At 52.6% G+C, this 11,708-nt stretch overlaps 1 protein-coding gene across 1 annotated transcript in view; it reads right to left on the bottom strand.

The window, feature by feature from the left end:
- Positions 1–940: 940 nt before the first annotated feature.
- Positions 941–11,708, bottom strand: part of JAKMIP3 (Janus kinase and microtubule interacting protein 3) — a 102,415-nt gene continuing 91,647 nt past the window's right edge. Inside the window, exon 24 of the mRNA XM_082407107.1 lies at positions 941–4,456. The gene's annotated coding sequence lies outside the window, so the exon portion shown is untranslated. The remainder of the gene's footprint in view (positions 4,457–11,708) is intronic.

Raw genomic sequence — 11,708 nt, 5'->3', positions numbered from 1 at the left:
GCGTCCCCTTGGAGGAGCTGGGGGCTGGTGGAAGAGGGTGAGCCCCTGCACTGCGACCCAGCGGCCTCCGGCGTGGACGTGCGGCGTCTCAGGGAGTCCAGGGCCCGCGTCCCCCTCTCACTGGCCCCGATGCCCGGCGCCTCCGCACTGCGGCCACTACCTGCTGTGGGCCGCGGGCCTGGGCCACGCTGGGCCTCTCCGGGAGACTTGCGGCAGCCTCTGGGCCGTCTCCGCCTGGCTCGCCGCGTCCCTCCTGGTCGCCGCTTGGCCCGCTGTGGGGCTCTCCTGCTCGCGGACCCTGGTGTACGCCTCCCCGCGCGTCCAGCTGCAGCGTCTTCGTCTCAAAGGCGTCCTCCAGGCAGCCGAAGACTCCGCTGAGCTTGGGCCGGCCCGGGCCTGCCTGTGCCCCGCATCCCCCGGCACGCGGGCAGAGCCTCTGCTGGCTCCTGCGGCCGCCGGCGAGGGGCGGCGGGTCCTGGAGCCTCCTGTGGCGGGGTCTGCAAGGTCGCGTGGATTGGGCGGAGCCGGGCCTGGCGCTCCCCCCCATCCCCCCAGCCCTCCCCCCACCCCTCAGCCCGGCCTGGCGTCTGCTCGGAGCCGGCGCTGTCCACGCAGGGAGTGCTGAACGCGCCGGATCTGGGCCGAGGGCGCGCGTTCTGTCCCAGCGAAGCTCTGCAGTTCGCCCCCGGGCAAACCGGGGTTCCGACCTCCCGCTCAACCCGCAGAAGGGCAGGCCGGGAGCACGCACGGAAGAAACCACAGTTTTCCGGAACTCCAGCCACATTTCCAGGCCCTGTGGGCGGTCTCACGTCAGGGAAGGAGGCTCTGACTCTGAAACATTTGGCGAGTCGGGAGGGCCAGGGCGGGGGAGGGGGGGAGGGAATGCGCCCACGGGAGCTGCTCCTGACTGCCCTTGAAAACAAGTTCAGGGCTTCCCTGCTGGCTCAGTGGTTAAGAATCCGCCTGCCAATGCAGGGGACACGGGTTCGAGCAGGGGAACAGGGGACATGTGGTCTGGGAAGATCCCACATGCCGCGGAGCAGCTAAGCCCATGCGCTGAACCTGTGCTCTAGAGCCCGTGCGCCACAACTACTGAAGCCTGCACACCTAGAGCCCGTGCTCCACAACATGACAAGCCACCACAATGAGAAGCCCACGCACCGCAACGAAGAGTAGACCCCACTCGCCGTAACTAGAGAAAACCCGCGTGCAGCAAAGAAGACCCAATGCAGCCAAAAATAAAATTAATTAATTAATTTTTTTAAAAAAGTTCAAGGTTTGGGGTGAGACACGGTAGGAGGACTCTCAGCCCACCCAGAGTCATAGGGCGATGCTGTCACTCAGTCGAGCCCTGCAGGGACTGTTTTTTAAGGAAAAGACACCCCAGCCTCTCCGTTCTGTTAGTGCAGCCGGAATTTCAAAGCGTAAGTTGCAACAGTGAGAGTCAGTGCGAGGACGCTCCAGTAGGGCTGGCGTGAGAACACCTGCAGAGCTAAATCAGCACTTTCCCATCCCCTCGTCCCAGCCCCACCTTGGTTTTCCACTCCCCCAAAGAGATCAAACAGGCTTTAATCACCTGTGTGGGATCACTGTGACTAAAATGTGTTCTTGTTCATTCACAGAAATTCTTTCGCCATTCTCAGAGGTCTGACTTTTCTTTTCTGGTTCTCATCTGACAAACAGCTACAGGAGCAGTCCTCCCTGGTGGATGACCTCAGCCAGGGGCTGCCAGCACCTCTGACGTCAGAGCCTGTCCTCCAGAAGACTCCCCACGACTTAGGATGAGGCTGTATGTGAGACCCCCGGCAGCCCCTCCCCAGCGAGCGGAAGGCCCAACTTCCCTTTTTGGTGTGGAGAGAGGCATTGTCGTTCAGAGAGTGGACACGGAACACAGCAGTGGCTAACATAGCCGATACGTCTAAACTTTAACACTTCGTGAGGAGGAGAACTTTGATATTCTAAGACTTAAAACAACCTTTTATTAAAAACTGTACAATAATTTACAAATGAGTAAAAATTCTCTGGTATATATCATAGGAATCACAATACAAAAATATGTGTAAAATTTTGTAGTTGATCACCATACAAACCTATGTTAGGCCTCTGAATACTGTTTAGCACTGAACAGAGTTATCAGGTGTTTAGAGTGTGGTTATTAAGGAATTGCTTCACGGAACACAAATACCGCCTAGCGCGTTGCTGTGAGAAAACAAGTCCTCATTCGTTTTTGCATAAATTTACAATAAAGCTTTTTAAAAATATACAGTAAACAAATATATGATTTGATACATAAGTTACAGCTTGATTTTCCTGAGCCTAAACGTAAATCCATTACTGTGTTAAAACACACAATCCATCTTAAGGTCAATGATGCAGTAATGGTCAGTGTAGATTAATGTCACAGAGCCTCCAAACCCACTCCCGGCACACCCTCCTTCCTGACTGCCAGACTTGGTGTTCACAGCCCCGTAAGGCACTTGGGGCCTCCTGAAGGCTACAGGTTCCTCGAGGGCAGAGCCCTTTAAGGAAGAGCCAGGGTCCTTCAGCGACTGGAGCTCTAGACCATGGAAGCAAGGTACACACGTCCGTGTCAACCAGGAAGCTGAAGTTTACATGGATTTGTAGTTTAGACAAATGAACACATTTGTGTTTTTCTGGGTGTTGTGCACACAGTGATTATGGTGATAACTGTTATGCTGTATACGTGTCCACATCCCGGTTACACAGTAAACACTTCTGTGTTTCAACCTTTCAGGGTCCCTCCTCTTGCTCCATTAGGGAGTGACACACTTACACACACGCTTCCCCTGTTTGAAGAGCTAGCAGTAAGACAGCCCAGATACTCGCAGGGAATTCAGTCCAGCCCACTGGTTTTGAAACAAGGTACACTCTAGAATTTAGAAAGCGCATGTTATTATAAAATACTTGAATTCTTCAGATGCTCACTGGACCAGCAGGAATCAGTGACAAATACTCATATTTGCCCCTTTCTCTTTCTCTCTCTCTCTTTTCTTTTCTTCTTCTTCTTCTTTTTGGTTTTGCAAAAGCCCAATCCTAAAATGCTGGATTTTGTAATCAGATGAAAAGAAGGTGCCTATGATACATGAATAAGAACAATATCTGAAGAGAAGAATTGGCATTGCAACTAAATGTGTGCTTTCCTGAATGTACCAAATGCAATTTGGTACGTGAAGTGTCATTTAAAACATTCATTGAGCCATTTTCCCTTTCCAGTGCACATCCTTTTTACATACAGACAATAACAACTTCATAAGCATTGGTACATATTTACATGCTTCTCTTTCCTGTAGAGTTTGCCTTCTTTTAAAAATTACAAAGCTGTGCTTAAGAGTGTCCAGTGTGTGGGGTTGCATATGAAGAACTCCAGACATATGTACGACACGCAAAATCATGAGGACCCAAATAAACTCGAGGGGTGTGAATCTGCATTTCACACGCACGTTCTGGGATCTGAAATGGCCAACCTGCATCGCTGCTGCCCCCGCGCAGGTACACGTGGGGCGGGCAGGCCCACAGGGAGTGCTTGGAGCTGCAGAGTGCTGCTGCATGTTTCCATCCCACAGCCCATCAGGCTTCCATCTGGGAGTGCATCCACAGCTCCACGGTGGCTTTTGTTCACACAAGACTATTGTCTGCCGTTTGGTTCTGAGTACGACAAGTGTGCCAAGATGATGCCGTCATTAGACCAAGACTAAAGTTTGCAGGAAGGACTCAGCCAGATTTCGGACTTGAGATACAAACCCTGACTTCAAGCTCAGCTGGAGAAGCAGTGAACTGGCCCTGTTTTTTGTTCAAGTGACTAAGTGCCTGTGGCTTTAATGACAATGGAAAGGATGTGTCCTTCTTGGACAAGTGTTGATTAACAATGCATTGCCCAGCGGAAAACCTGCACCCTCTAGAGAAAAAAGCACATCTGTCTGATCCTATAAGCTTTCTCCCAATTCATCCTGGTCTGGCTGCCACTGTCATCCGCACTGTAGTTGAACATTTCTTCCAAGACAAATATAAAGTGAACCTAACACTTCCAGACAACACAGGCGTACCTCCCTCCAGCCATTGGGCAATGCAGTTTGTGTTTCTTGTATACAATGTTGTCCATTACATTCTCATCGGGCTGCACTCTCATTGCACAGCAGGTCAGCTTCTAGGTGCCTCAGAAAGCCCAGTCCTGTGCTTTGTCTTCTGATAGAGCACACGTGTGTGCACACACACAGACTCATGCATGCACACACACATGCACGCGTACCCCTTGCAAATTCAGCACTGACAGCACAACCTTAGGCCCCCAAGGGTGCGAGGTCCACAGACGAGCCACCTCCAAGCCGCGTGTCGGGCAGTGTCCAGATGCGGGAAGACCCCCCGGGCCGTGGGCCACGACGCTCGGCGGAATGGAAATCACGCTTTAAATAGGCTTCAGCGACGTGCTGCTTCTTCTCTGAAAAAGAGCGAAGACAGATGCTCTCTGTTAGTGTGACATATCTGAATCACTGGCGGGGACTCCCGGCGGGGAAGGTCTGGAGAAATGACCAGGCGCTGGCTCTGTAGGTGGACATCCTGTTATGGCGGCTCCGGCCCAGGCATGGCGCCACACTTGAGCCTCTATCTGGGAGATGCAAACGGCTCTTCCCAGGAGACGCGAGGCCACAAAGATGAGTCCCCGTGCCCCATGAGACCGTGTGCAGAAGTGGCCTCAGTGCTCCCTCCCACATGTGGGAGACTGCTCACGTTTCTGCCCAGTTTTCATTTCTTCTCAGTACTTAGAAAGTGGGCCTCTATTAGGTACTAATTCTTCCTTTTCACCTTTTACATCTTTAATATTTAGAAGAAGTTAAGAGGGAGCTTCCTAGGCTCTTTCTAACATGGAGGGTGGACCCTGGAGCAGCCGCTGGGGCAGCAGCATAGGTGGGTGAGAGGGGAGGGGGAGGGGGAGGGGGAGGGGGGGAGGGGGAGGGGCGGGGGTGGTGGGGCACACCACCCGGGGTCACAGGCATTAGACACTCCACAGAGTTTTTTTGGTTTTTAACTTTAAAACGAACTTCTCAGTCAGAGGACATTCCACCCGGTAGAATGAACGCTAAACGCATTAGAATCGCACGTGTGCTTACTTCACCGAGTATCGCACACATCATGGTTGAAATCTGCTGCGTTAAACTCACATTGTTCCTTATGTCTGTAATCTGATCCATCTCTAAATAGGTTCTAGTCAATTCATCCCCTTCTAGCGTGTTAGAAAGGACCCTCTCATTTTGCAGATGGAAAAGCTGAAGCCTGGCAATTAAAAGGCGTTTCCCGAGCTCGCAGTTCTAGGCTGGCCAGAGCCAGGGCCCGGACCACGTGCTCACCGCCCTCCACGCGTGTCACTCCCTTCCTGAACTAAGGTGATAACTGTCTGGGGTATGAGCTGCACACACGCAAACACAGAACAAGAATCTTGGTGAAAATAATGTGCAGAATTCTAAACAGTCACTCCCCAGTTTGAAGGGACAAGACGACAACATTTGGCTGCCTGAGGTCACTTGATCCTCTCTTGAGCCAGTCCCACCCTACTTCGCTAATGTTCACCAACACTGTGTCCAGGACGGGTGGCTTTCTGCCTTTCTCTGGGACCGCAGCACTACACGTGCACACTTACACGCACACACACATACACACGTACACACGCACACACACACACATGCATACACACGCATACACGCACACACACGCGCACACACACGCACACACACGCACACACACATACACACATACACACGCACACACACATACACACGCACACACACATACACACGCACACACGCACAGAGGCATGCTTCTGCTTCCAGGCTTCCAGACCTCCCAAGTCCCTACAGACCCCTCAGTCCCATGTCCTCCGATATGGTGTCCTCCACCCCTCCCTTTTCGGCCGCTGGCCCAACTTCCTGACCATCCCCCCAGTCAGCCCGAGATCTCACCAAGTTGAAGCCGTGGGAGACCCAGGACAGGCGAGTGTGGGGTCACCTGGTGGGTCTGCCCTTGGTCCCCTGGCCCTGGGGGGCTCCTCATTCAAGAGCGCCTCTTTGGGCAGAAGCTGAGCTACAGTCTGCACAGGGGCCTGCCTGCCAGGTTGGCCCTTGATTGGCATCTGGAAACCTGGCCTTTGAAACTCTCCCGGAGAGAAGAGGTCGTGCTCGTGGGCTGGCCTAGACTGTTTGTACAAATGATGTGATTTATGGCAAACACCTGCCTCCTTCTGAGGGCCGGCATTCTAACGGGCAGGCGGTGCCCAGATGAGTAGCCCCAGTAGCAACCCTGAGCTCCGAGTCTCCAGTGGACACTCCCGGCTCCCCGGCTGAGACAGCGCACACACAGCCGCGTTTTCAGGCTGGGGAGGGTGTGCCCGTGTGGCCTCCACAGGCGGGACAGCGTGTAGGGAATCTGCTCCTGGGTCCCTCCAGCCTCCTTCTGTGTCTTCTGCCCTTGCAGAGCCAGCTGCCTAGCTTGATGACATCACTGCAATAGATCTGAGCCGCGGCACCACTCTGTACTGAGTCCTGAGAATCCTGGTGGGCCACTGAGCCTGCGGGTCGTCTTGGGAACTGGGGAGCACCCACTTCCACTGTTTTCTGGACCCTCAGGAGGCCGTGAGGCTGCAGATGGAGAAGACATGGCCTTTGGCCTTCGTGAGCGCGTCGCTCCACTTACTGCGTCGTCATTTATTTGACTGTGTGTTAGTGGCCAGGCACGACCTGAGTGTGTACCGGGGTCCACACAGAGGATTCCACAGTGAGCGAGCTGGGCACGTCCCTGCATGTGCAGCGCTTCACGGAGAGGCGGGAGGACAGGGCACTGATGGAGACGAGGATGAACGCTGTGTGGGAGGAGGGACGCAGGGCGTGGAGGGAACCATGGCACGTGGTGGCGCTCCCAGCCCAGGGGGGCAGAGTCTGGTGGACTACTGCCTGGTGAGGGGAGGGGTGATGCCTCGATAACGGTGGGCACCGAGGACCGCACCCTTACCTTCCTTCTGGAGGGAGAGGTTACGTGATTTTACATTGGGCTGCGCTGAGGATGGGTGATGGCCCGCGGCCCAGAGCGTGGACAGGGGGTGGCGGCCAGGCACCACCACAGGCTGGGCCCCGGCTGGCCAGGTGGCGGGCGCACCACTGGGCTCCTAGTGGCGCATGAGGCGGCGGCCCTGGGGCTCCGGAGGGCAGGGGGGCGCCGAGCGCAGGGTGACGGGCCTCGCGCATCACAGCCCCGGGGCTAGGCTCCCCTGTTCGCGGCTCTTCAGCCTGCTGAGGGCCTGCCCTCCACTCCCATGGCCTCACACGCCCCTGCCCTTGGGTACCAGGAGGACCGCTCCGGTGAGGGGGGCCGGGCGGGGCGGGGGAGGAATTCCAGCGGGGCCAGGAGGGAAGCGTCTGGTGCTGTGTTCGCGGTGCAGGACCGGCCGAGGCAGGCACTGGGCTCCCCGTCTTGCAACCGCCTGAGCACACAGGGCTCCACCTAGCCTGCATCAGCCCAGGTTACAAGGGCCAGGGCGCGGCCCCCGGGGAACGGCCAGAAAGGTACACAGAAGCCAGCTCAGCCCCTCCCTCCTGGAGAGAAGGGGGACTTGCCCTTGTTCACGTGCTGTGCGCGCACCCGTCTCGTGGCTGGTGTGGGCGCAGAACCCGCTGCCCAGGCTCCCAGGCCTCCACCTGACCACACGTGCCCACCACACGCGCAGACCCGCATGTGGGTGGGAGCACACCCTTTCTGTCTTCTTTCCGCTGGTTCTTGTTTTGTTTCCTGCCTGGGTCACTAGGAGCTGCTCTCACAGCCCTACAAGGGGGCGTCCAGCTCTCTTTTGCGGCACCGACTTCTCTAATAACGGCATCTCTTATTAATGGCCTCGTGGTCATGCTAGTGAAAAGACGCATCATTGCTTTAACCAAGATGGTGACATTACAGAGCGCTAGACAGCTGGCCGCAGGCCACGAGCTGTTCCTGGACAGAACAGATTAGACAGGCACAAACCGGGGGAGGGGAAACCGTCGGCCTCCAGGCAGTTATCCCACTTCTGTCTGAGACCATGTGCAAACCTCTCAGTAACGTCAGAGAACAGCTTTTGCCACAAGGTAAACACAGAATTCTAAACAAAGAGCAAAAAAAAAAAAAAAAAGCTCCAAAGCTAACATGAGCCGGAGGAGTTAGTCAGTATCCCCTGAGGTCGAGCACTTGTATTTTGATGACCCCTGATGACCCCTAGGCGGACACCCAGAAGAAACTCCTGCACCAGCACATCCACAGACCTTTCAAGAATGTTCATGAAGCATCGTTCACAACAGCAAAACGCAAACGTCCATTAGAGGTGTGGTGAAGTTCCATGAGGGAGCTCCAGACAGGGGTGAGGGGACACACAGGTCACAGGACGAGCGAGTCTAAGCACAGTGATATTAAGTGCACAGTGCGTCCAAAAGGCACAGACAGCGTGACACCTCTTACGAGGACTTAAAACACAGTGACAATTGTACCTCCTAGAAACATACGCATCTGCCACAAAGCTCTGCACAGGGCAGTTGCCCCGGGGTCCAGAAGGCAGCTACCTCCTGGAGGAGGGGCAGGTGACGGTACGGGGTCATAGGGTTAGAAGTCAGTGTAGCCAAGAAACAAGATGAGCACGTGGGCCATTGCCAGACCAGTGGCAGGAATGAGCCAGTGTCAGGATGAATGCAATTCTGTGCACCAAGAAGCCAAGAGGAAGAAAGCCCTGTGATGAGGGGCTGCGAGGGGCAGGCAGGGATGCGAATCACCACGCGCCCAGCAGTGGCCCTTCAGGCAGCACGGCCACCACGCTCCGTGCACGGGCTTGTCACCTGCCATCAGACGAGCATGTGTCTGACCTCAGCCCCGAGCCCCCCTCATCCCGCTTGGGGCTGGAGCCCAGGCTGACGAAGCCGCCCTGACAGGGCCCCTCAGTGTCTGGGTCTGGGGGCTCCACCACCCGTCCCTCCTCCCAAGATGGAAAGGCAGCGCTCGTCCCCCACACCCCCCCACCCACCAGCACGAACGGCCTCGAGAGCTGCTGTTCACACTTGGGTGAGCCTTCTACGAGGACCAAAAACACCTTGCCTTTTATTCCTTTGCTTAAACATAAAACAACACACACAAATTAAAAAGACAATTTCATTAGGTTATGATGGAAAATATTACGGATATTTTTTTAACGAAGGTTCCCCTTCCACGTGTGCACAATGCTCGTTAACTGTGGACGTGTTCTGAGCAAGCAGCTCGTCCCTGAACCTCAAAACGGCAGCAGCCGTCATTTCTGGCCGCCTGGCCTCGGCACAGCGTGAGTAATCTGAGACCAGGCTCAGAGGAGAGGGGGCTCATCGGTATTCAGTGCCTGCTCCGCCGAGAGCTGTAAATCTGAGCCGCTGACAGTTAGTCTCACACATCTTGGGCTTCCAGGCCCCGAGCTAGGCAGGCGAGGTCCCTGGAGACCCAGCCCCACCCCCCAGGACCCAGTGGGGACCAGGCGTGCCGTGTGTGGAGGACGCCAGCAAACAGCAGCTCTGTCCCCCTGCCTCCTGGTATGCGGTGACTCAGAGTCCGGGAGGACACTCCAGTCAGGATAGGGCTGACCACAGAGTGGGGACTTGATCCAGCCAAGCAGAAGGCATTTTAATCAAAAAGAGAAAGACTTCTTTACAAAGGGGGTGGGAGGAGACAAGGGCTGGACAACCACATGCAAAAAAAGTGTGCTTCCACCAAAACTGTGCACCGAACGCAAAAATGAACTAAAAATGGATGATGAATATAAATGGAAGACATGAAGCCACACAATTCCAGAGGGAAACATGGGAGAGAATATTTGTGACTTTGAATCAGGCAAAGTTTTCTTAGGTCCAATACCATACAACCTATTTCTTTTTAAGTTGATAAGTTAGATTTTATCAAAATTTAAGAACTTATCTTCAAAAGATACTCTTAAGACAACAAAAAGATAAAGGAGAAAATACTTTTGCACCAACAAAGGTGTATGTCTGGAATGTATAAAGGAGTCTTAAAACTCAATAATAAGAAAGCAAAAATCAAATTTAAAAAATGGGCAAACGATTTCAACAGACGCTTTACTGAAGAAGATACACGGATGGAAAATCAACACATAAAAAGATGCCCAACGTCATTAGTCATTAGATAAATGCAAATTAAAACTAAAATAACATCTATGCCCTTATTAGAATGGACCTCCTCCCCCAAGAAAGACTGAGCATATCAAGTGTTGGAAAAGATGCGGAGCAGCAATCTTCCCACATACTTCGCTGGTGGGAATGCAACACGTACAGCCACCTTGGACAACAGTTTCTTATAAAACTGAGCACACATTTAGCAATCCTAGGTATTTACCTGAGAAATGAACACCTGTATTTACACAAAAACTTGTGCATGAATGTTTGTAACAGTTTGATTCACAGTTGCCCTAAACAGGAAACAAGCAGATAGATGTGGACAAGTGTGGCACATCCATGCGACAGAAATGACTCAGCATAAAAAGGAATGAACTACAAAAACATAGGGGAATCCTCCATGCATGTTCCTAAGTGAACAAAGCCAGACCCCAAAGCTACATGTTGAATGCACATATCATATTTTCCACTTATAAGACCTGTAAATGGCAAAAATGGAAGGGAACATAGCCCATTGTTGCCAAGGGTGGAGTTGGGGATGGATGGGGTGACTGTGGCAGGAAGCAGAGGGAGCTGGGGCGATGGTGCTGTATCGTGTATCGTGACTCTGTGCCCATCTGTGTCAAGACCCAGAGACTACACAGTACAAACAGGAACTGTGCTGTGTAAATTTTTAAGAAATCACTCTGTGAAGGAAACTCCAATGGAATCCAAGATATAACAAACAAACCTAAATGGCCACAAATGGACAATGTACTAGAGGAAAAGAACCAGACTACGTCATTCTGGAAAACAATATTTTGTCTGGAGACTCTAAGGCTAAAGATAAAAGGGACTGCACTCAAATGTCTCCTCGCTGGTAAACTTGTTCCTCACAGGGGATATGGGTTAGCAATTCTGAAATGTCTTTGTGTGGATACTAGGGTGGGGCAAATAAGTAGCACAGTTTATATGGAGAGAGCCACATCTCCAAAGAAAGTAGTTACAGATAAGGAAAGGGGGGGCAGGAATGAGTCTTGAATGGTTGGCCTCGAATTCCAAGTGTCAGTATGAACTGGTGGTTTTATAATAGACCCACAGATGATAGATGGATAGATAGATAGATGATAGATGACAGATAAATGATAGATGATAAATTATAGATGATATATACATAGATGATAGATAAATAGATGACAAATGACAGATAAATAATAGATGATAGATAATAGCTATATAAATACATAGATACATAGTAGATAGATAGATGATAGATAGATGACAGACGATAGATAATAGATAGAAGCAGAAATAAACAAAGAGGGGGGGTATGCATGCATTAGCACACAGATGTCTGTTTCCAAGCTCTGCCCCCGAGAGGGCCTAGAAATACTATCACCCCAGGAGTAGCAAACACACCCAGCCCAGAGATGTTGGTTCCTAAACACCATTCTCCAACAGAAGGAACCAGAGCTCCTTGGAGAAGTGGTTGCTTTCAGGCTTGGGGCAGGGAAAATACAGATGAGCTTGAGCATCCTGAGGGGACAGAAAGAAAGA

This window comes from Balaenoptera borealis, assembly GCF_965194805.1.
Source record: "Balaenoptera borealis genome assembly, chromosome: 10".
NCBI classification, from domain to species: Eukaryota; Metazoa; Chordata; class Mammalia; order Artiodactyla; family Balaenopteridae; genus Balaenoptera; species Balaenoptera borealis.
The sequence above is the reverse complement of the archived record's forward strand: the minus strand, read 5'-3'. Positions and strand labels throughout refer to the sequence as shown.